The following is a 6,313-nucleotide window of genomic DNA, read 5'->3' on the forward strand; positions in this document are numbered from 1 at the left end:
TTTCTTAAAGATGTATTTTAAACAAAATAAATTCCCACATGGAAAGTCTGAAATTCAAAAAGAAAACTAGAGCAAAGAAGTTGTTGAATATGAAGATAAAGGACATTATTCTGACAATTAACTTACTTTGATTTTGAACTATATATTAGACAACAGAATTATATAAATTTATATTTTCCTAATTTTGCTAATTATACTTTAGTATCAAAAAATGCCCTTCTTCTTATGGAAAATGTGATTAAATTTTTAGGAATAAAGGGCATGGAATTTGCAATTTAGTCTCATAATTCAAGGAAAAAAAGAAAAATCTACTATGATAATATACTAACAATGAATGAAACTAAAACTGAATGAAGTATATTCAGGATTTCTTTCATTCTATTCTGGAAATTTTTTTGTAAGCCTGAAAGTATTTCAAAATAAACTGCTTCTAAAAGAGAAGTCCAAATTTGCATAAACTCATCTGAAAAGACAGATTAAGAGTTAACACCCTCCTATTGTTAGTCATACTTCATATTTCAATGTTAGCATAATTTCAATCTCAAATTTTAGAAATGGCAGGAAGTCAAAGGAAAATGACAGACCAACTCATGAATTCAGGTGAAAAACTTTCTGAAAAAAAATTGTTAACAAATGGAATCTATAAATATAGAAAAGAACCTGAATCATGAATAAAGTGCATATATCACATGAGTCAAGGGTTAATATTTAAAAATCAACTAATGCAAGCCAGAGAAAAATCAAACAATCTTATCACTAAATAACAAAAAGATAAAATTCAACTTCTTTCTTTACATCAATAGTCAGCAAGCTAAGAATAAATGGAGAACTTGATCTGATAAAGAGAGTTTACAACAACCTAGAGCAATCATCAGAGATAATGATGAAATATCAGAAGGTTTTCCTTTGAAATTAGGAACAAGAAAAGCATGACTACTCGCATGATTTCTATATCATATGCAAGTAGTACTCTCCTGTATAAAAACACTGAGCTTATTCAATGAAATTACTAATACCCTGCTAGTGTTAATAGTACTAAAACAAAGGATTTAAAAATTAGAAACAAAAGCAAAAACTGTCTATTTCAAGTGTGTGTGTGTGTGTATGAAATTTCTAGTGAAGTGAAAGTGATGCCAATTCAGTAAAAACTGTAGTTCAAATTTTGAATTTTTATGTTTTTCCCAAGGGTGCAATATGCAGCCTGACATTCTCCTGCAATGCCAGGCAACACAGAGCCTCATCTCCTAGTCAGCCACATGATCACCAGGGTGAACAACCCATGCTCTACAGTGTACTGTGTTGATAAATTATGATGTTTAGTAGGTTACAGCTTCAACTTAGGATATTTTCAACTTAAAGTAGTTTTATCAATATGCAACCCAATCACAAGGCAAATCTGTATATATAAACTAAAACCTCCAAATAATCCACGGATATATATTTAGCTTACTAACACCTTAATTACATGTAATACCAACTGTTTCTACACCAGTAAAACGGGATTAGAAAATGAAAGTTTAAAAGATAACATTTATCATTAAATATATGCAATATTTAAGAAAACATTTCATAAGAGAAGTACAAAACCTAAATGGTGAATTTTTTACTGAGATATATTTGCAAGGTGCTATATAAGTGGAGATATATCATGAACATGGATTGGGAGACTTAATTTATATAAAGTTTTTTTAATTAGTTCTAATCAGTTATACATGACAGCAGAAAGCTCTTCAATGCATTGTACAAAAATGGTATGAATTTTTCACTTCTCTAGTTGGACATGAAGTAGAGTCACACCATTCGTGCAATCATACATGTACCTAGGGTAATGTTGTCCATCTCATTCCACCATATTTCCTACCCCCTATTATCCCCACTTTTGCCCCATCCAAAGTTCCTCCACTCATCCCATTATCCCATTACCACTTCCCCCCATTATGGATCAGCATCCACTTATCAGACAGAACATTCAGCCTTTGGTTTTTTGGGATTGGCTTACTTCACTTAGCATGATAGTCTCCAACTCCATCCATTCACCTGCAAATTCCATAATTTTATATCTTATAATGCCGAGTAGTATTCCATTGTGTATATATACCACAGTTTCTTTATTCATTCATCTATTGAAGGGCATTTAGGTTGGTCCCACAATTTAGCTATTGTGAATTTTGCTGCTATAAATAATGTTGTTAAATCCCTTTAGATTGATCTACATATTCAATATGATCCATGTCCAGCTCCCAAGACCCATTCTCCAATATGTACCCACACTATGGAATTTAACAATCTGATTCAAAAATGTACATGAAAAGAATAAGGAAGAAGGATAGTCAAGACACCCAGGAGGAAGAAACAAGAGGGAGAAGCCTAGATTTCAATAAACATAAAAATTGATACAGTGTAGAACTGAAGCAAGGATCAACAAATACATGAAAAAAAACCTGCCATCTCAGAGTACATGTACAAGGAGACATTTCCTAGACAGTGGAGAAAAAAATGGTAGATGGCACAGTGACAACTTGATAGGAAAGCACAACTGTATCTGTTTAAATTTTTTTCAATAAATTTAGTTTAAAAATGTAATTGGCTTTAGCAACTTATAGATCCGACAGTATCCTATTAAAAAACTAGAAGGAACTTTATTAGCATGGGAGAACAGTTGATTTTGGTGAGGTAGCTTGAGTAGGAACAAGAAAACAAAATAATACCTAAAGGAAACTGGTTGACATCCTGTTCCTTCAGGTTACTTTCCTCTTTCAAGCAGAGAGGACTTCCTTATGGTGTTGGTTGGGCCCTTTCCAATTGGTTGCAGTGAATCTCCATTTTGGGGAAGAAGGAAAAAAAAAACTGGAATTTGGGGTTTTTTTTCTGTTTCCTTTCAGCTTCACTTTGATGACCTAGCAGGTGTGACTACATTTTGATTAGGCCTGTTGGGGCCTAGTGTAGGAGCTCAGACCCAAACAACAAATGTCTCCTGTGTCATTTCTATATCCTCACCACATGTGTCAATTCCAGAAGTAGAAAAGACATTATATCAAATATGTAAGTAAATAAACAAATAGAATATGAACACAGGATATAACTTCAGCACTTCTGGGCAGAGAAAAATTTCCTAAGTACAAAAGCAATAAGCATAAAATAGAAAGCTTGATAATTTAAACATTAAGAACTTTATTCCTCCAAGCCACCTAAAAGTGAAAAGGCAAAGTGGGAAAACAAGTACGACACATGTAATCTATTTATTTTTATTTAACAAAATTATATTTCCCCCTGCCACACCACACAATTCACATTTCTAAGACAGTATACTCCAACAATTTGAAACATACAGCAGGAAACTGCCTAGGAAAGATAAAGAAATCCATTCAACAGCAATTTAATTATAAAAGCATTTAATTACCGGGGTAGCAACCAGTACATGGTAGTTCACACTATATTAAATGGGGAACCTGTTAGGAGAGATACCTCTGAACTGAAAGCCATTGATGGAGCACTAAACTGTTAGAAATTTACATGTCTAAAATGGGTCTTTCTTTTCTTTTTTCTTTTCTTTTCTTTTCTCTTTTTTCTTTTTCTTCTGGGTCACACGACTTTAATGTAGTGCTTTTATGGAAAAGACCAACTTTGGAAGCAATAGTTTTGAAAGCTCTGGATGTCCCTGATTTCTGCTTGAACCGGACCGGGTTGCGAGAGTCTTGGCCGCTTACACACCTCCATCTCCCACTGCACCAGGTTCGGTGCCTGCGGGTCGCCTAGAACGCAGAAGAGCAGGAAGCGATCCCTCCCTCCCCTGTGGTCGCAGCTGTTGGGGTCCAGTACTTTGCGGATTTGTCCCTGGGATCCGTGGAACTCATGGTTTTCATGCTCCAGGTGAAACGCAGGGAGTGAGGTTGTGCTTTTTTGTTCTTGTCCTTTTGCTCAACGGAGACATCGCTACTTCTTGTGAATTTTGAAGTTAATTTACTAAAAAGATTAGTGGAGCCTGTGCTTCGAGTCTGGGTCAGTGGCGTAGCTTCGTGGGACAGGCTGCGCGAGGCAGGAGGGCCGTTGGATGTTGCGGTTCGCCGTTCCGCCGGGCGGTGGAGAGTGTCCCTTAGGAGATGGATTCTGCCCAGGGTGGCGACACTGCTAACCCTGTGGGTTGAGCGACTGGAGTTTTCTGATCCGGAAAGGTGCTGTTCTCCTGGCCATTCTGGATCGCTGAATGTCTGTCCGCTGTGGTACTCCGCGGTGTCATCCCTCCAGATGCAGTGCTGCTGCTGGGGACAGCGGGGCTTTTCTTGGGTTCAGGGATATCTGCCTTGTTGGGATTACTTGTGTTCCCAAGCATGGGACTGACTGGAGCGATTCCCTTTCCTCCCGCCGCACTGCCACCTGATTTCCAGGAGGGCATCCCATCTTCTTTGAGGTCACTATCTGCAGTGCTGCTCTGACTCCTCTTCGGATATGCCACAACAGCTGGTCCAGCATGGTCACAGCACCGTCTGGGCTCCTGGCTTGAAAAACACTTTGTGGTGAGAAGACTGGCCGGTGCTGTGGCTGAGGTCGCACCTTCTGAAGATTTTCTCCCCAGCAAGTAGGTAGCTGTGATTTCATCATATTTCTTTTTACTGAGAGATTCTTGAATCTCTTCTTATGAATAACCCATTCCTACCATAATATCTATTCTCTTCTGGTCTGAGATGTCTAGCTCTGGTTCAACAAAGGGTTTAAGTTCATCCTCCTCACGCCTGCGTTGATCCACCTGTCCTTCATGATTTGCTCTAGAGTGCCTTGGGTAATTGGGTTGAGCGCCACGACGCGTTTGAGAAGGTTTTCACAGCCTGTGGACATGTAGAAAGGGATTCTGTATTTCCCTCGTAACACTCTCTAAGTTCCTTCAGATTTTGCCCTTCAAAGGGAAGCGACCTACTGACCTGGGTGTACAGGATCAGGATTTCTCCGAGACTCTGCACGTCGATTTCCGGCCCATCGGACTTCTGGCCCTGGGAGATCTCTGGGACTGCATATGGACGACCACCACAAAAGGTGTGTAGTTTACTGCCAAGAGGAAACTCATTGCTAAAACCAAAATCTGCTATTTTAACTTTCAAATCCGCATCTAACAACAGATTTTCAGCCTTGAGGTCCCTGTGAATTATCTACTTTTGATGGCAGTACTGTACTGCAGACACCATACATCTTGACTTAGCTCTTGTTTCTTCATTCTTCATTCTTCCATGTGCAACCAAATAGTCAATACTTCACCTCCACGTGCATACCCCATGATTAAGTAGAGTGTTTTTTTAGTTTCAGTGACTTCAAACAACTTCACTATGTTTGGATGATTTAAAATCTTAATTATTCTTACTTCTCTGAAGAGCTTTTATAGACTTGTTAGATTGAACTGAGTTTTGTGAATTATTTTAATTGCAACCTCTCTGTCTGTAAGGATGTATCATGCCAATTTCAGTTTTGCAAAGTTCCTCTTGCCGATAGTTTTCAACAGTTGTTTCCGATGTGTGGCTGCTCATCTGCACGGGAAGCTATGAAGTTTCCACACTGCAGTCCAGAGTGCCCAGTTCTGGATGTGACTTCTTGTTGCCCATCTCATGTGAGGTGTGTGTGGTATGTGCAAGGTTCTTCATCATTAAGTATCTTCAATGACTTTTGATGACTTAACAGAAGAAAAAATAAACTCCTAAATCTACTCAATGAGCAAAGCTAATAAATGCCATGGGTAACACTGGCAGGCTTAGGATAAGTAAGGGTTAGGTAAGGGAAGGGGAGACAAGGAAAGAATTGGAGATAAAGGGTTATAAAAAATAGCCTCAAATGCCTTCCACAACAAAAGATGCTTGCCTAGTTTAAAATTATCCTTCTGGGTAAGTCTAAGAGTAGAAGGCAAATGAGGAGTGCTTCTAGGTCTATACATTTCCAAGATGTACATTCTAAAATCTGCTATGCAGTCAGTGCAGTCATAACGGTATTGACTGCCTAAAGAATGGTTACACTCTTAAGTGGATCAAGGACCTAGGACCAGAGAGCCTTCCCCAGTAGGAAAAAAAAAAAAATGTCCTCCTAGAAAACAAACTTCTCAACAAGACTCCAAAGTGCCAAGAAGTAAAATCAAGAATCAACAAATGGGTTGGTATCAAACTAAAAAGCTTCCTCACAGCAGAGGAAACAATCAAGAACACGAAGAGAAAGCCTACAAAATGAGAAAAAAATCTCCACGACCTTCACTAATCTTAGAGTACTAATCTCCAAGATTTACAAAGAACCCAAAAAACTCAATACTAAAAGAACAAACAAACAACCCAATCAACAAATG

General features: G+C 38.2%; 1 pseudogene across 1 annotated transcript; it reads right to left on the reverse strand.

Moving 5' to 3' along the window:
• Positions 1-3,155: 3,155 nt before the first annotated feature.
• On the reverse strand, positions 3,156-5,597 carry LOC308654709 (MAP/microtubule affinity-regulating kinase 3-like; annotated as a pseudogene). The gene is made up of 2 exons: positions 3,624-5,597; positions 3,156-3,188 (listed from the first exon to the last, which is right to left on the reverse strand). The product of its transcript is annotated as an MAP/microtubule affinity-regulating kinase 3-like (transcript).
• Between the last annotated feature and the right edge of the window lie 716 nt (positions 5,598-6,313).

The sequence above is a fragment of the Spermophilus citellus genome (genome assembly GCF_964194105.1).
Source record: "Spermophilus citellus genome assembly, chromosome: 8".
Taxonomy (NCBI): Eukaryota; Metazoa; Chordata; class Mammalia; order Rodentia; family Sciuridae; genus Spermophilus; species Spermophilus citellus.